Source organism: Belonocnema kinseyi, chromosome 2 (genome assembly GCF_010883055.1).
Source record: "Belonocnema kinseyi isolate 2016_QV_RU_SX_M_011 chromosome 2, B_treatae_v1, whole genome shotgun sequence".
Lineage (NCBI taxonomy): Eukaryota > Metazoa > Arthropoda > Insecta > Hymenoptera > Cynipidae > Belonocnema > Belonocnema kinseyi.
This window is the reverse complement of record NC_046658.1, coordinates 114,209,325-114,210,975: the sequence shown is the minus strand read 5'-3', so window position 1 is coordinate 114,210,975 and position 1,651 is coordinate 114,209,325. Positions and strand designations below refer to the sequence as shown.

General features: G+C 29.6%; 1 protein-coding gene across 1 annotated transcript in view; it reads right to left on the bottom strand.

Annotated features, from left to right (window-relative positions):
- Window positions 1-1,651, bottom strand: part of LOC117167952 (odorant receptor 4-like) — an 11,330-nt gene that overhangs the window by 5,193 nt on the left and 4,486 nt on the right. The gene's annotated exons all lie outside the window — the stretch shown is intronic.

The following is a 1,651-nucleotide window of genomic DNA, read 5'->3' as shown; positions in this document are numbered from 1 at the left end:
TTCGTAGTTTTTTACACAATTGGAACCCGAAATATCTCTTTTTATCAACCCCAGGTTATGTTACGATGTTATCAGGACCAGCAGAGTAAGTCTTTGTGTGGTGTCGAATTCGCATGATCAAGAATAGTTCTCCATTTATCCAATATTTGTATCTCATATTTTGATAAGAGCTATTCTGTAATATGAATACGTAGCGTTTACATTTTTTAAAGGTTTTGGCCAAAGGAAAGGTAAACTGCAGAAATCCTTTCCCGTGCACAATTTCCCGTCGAGTTTAGAAGTAGATATTCGGCATCATCGACTGTACCCGCAGTATACACTTATACAAATTAAACAATTGAACAGAACATAAATAACACTGTTTTCGTGTGTACATTATCAATATTATTTCGAGTTTACTACATTATTTACATTATGCTTACAACATCTTTTGTCACAACTGTGCAGTGTTCTATTTTGCTATTAGCAATCCGTTGTTTCAACAGAAAAAGTAATTTAAACGTGACACAACTGTCTAGAAAACTTAGAGTTGAAAGGAAAATTTTGGGTACGGAAAGCTCCGCACATAATCCACAAAGTCTGCGCCAGCCCTAGTTACAAATTATTATAAGTTGCATTTTTCAAGTCAAATAATTACCTGGAAAAATTAGACTTTCGATTGCTGGTGATCGATGCCTCCCTATTTGTTTGTTCGTTGGAAAAAGAAATTCCCTTCTATCTTCTGTAATTTTTTTGATTCTTTTTAAGTATACAATTAAAATTAATTTCTCAAAATAAAAAATGATTACGGTTATCATATAACAAATAATAATTTTAAAATCGTGTAAAGTAATTCCTTGGCCACAAAATAGACTTATAAAGTAAAACGTAAAAAAAATAACAGTAAAGTCTCCCTTATTTCAAGTCCCCACTATATCAAGTCATCCATACACGGCTATTTCAAATTGCGCAGTTCCGTCACTTCCCAACATGGTCTTCATAGTGCTTGAACTTTATAGATTAATTTAAATATTGGAACTGCAGTTTTAAAGTTTATTCGAGTTTATGAAAATCATCTTCACAACTAAGTAAATGTCACAAAATCATGATTCTGAAAAATTGGATCTTTTATAATATGCAATTCTTTGTTTTTGAAGATTTCAGCTGACGCAATTATTTAAACTTAATTTGACAAATTGCAGTATATTGTATTGTGCATGTTGTTTTATACTCCTAATCGACCTTTTGACCACTGTATTCTCGTTTTTTTACCTTAAATTATTAATATTGGTCTAGTGGAATATTTATTATGATTCATTAATTAATTTTCAATTATTTAATCAAATGGAATTTGTTTAAATAATTTTTTTGTATTGAAAATTCGTTTTTTTCTCTAAAAATCATTACTATTAGTCTAGTAGAATATTTATTAACATTTATTCATTAATTTTTTATTATTTAAACAAATGGAAATTGTTTGAACAATTTTATTCGAAAAATCCGTTTTTTCTTCCTTAAAAATTATTACTATTGGTCTAGTTAAATATTACTGATAAATATTCAACCAGACCCACAATACGAGGGTGGATTGATAAGTTTCCGGCCTGACCAAGAAAAACAACGTTTTTAAGAATTTTTTTTTTTTATTTCTCAACATAATCTCCTCCAAGGC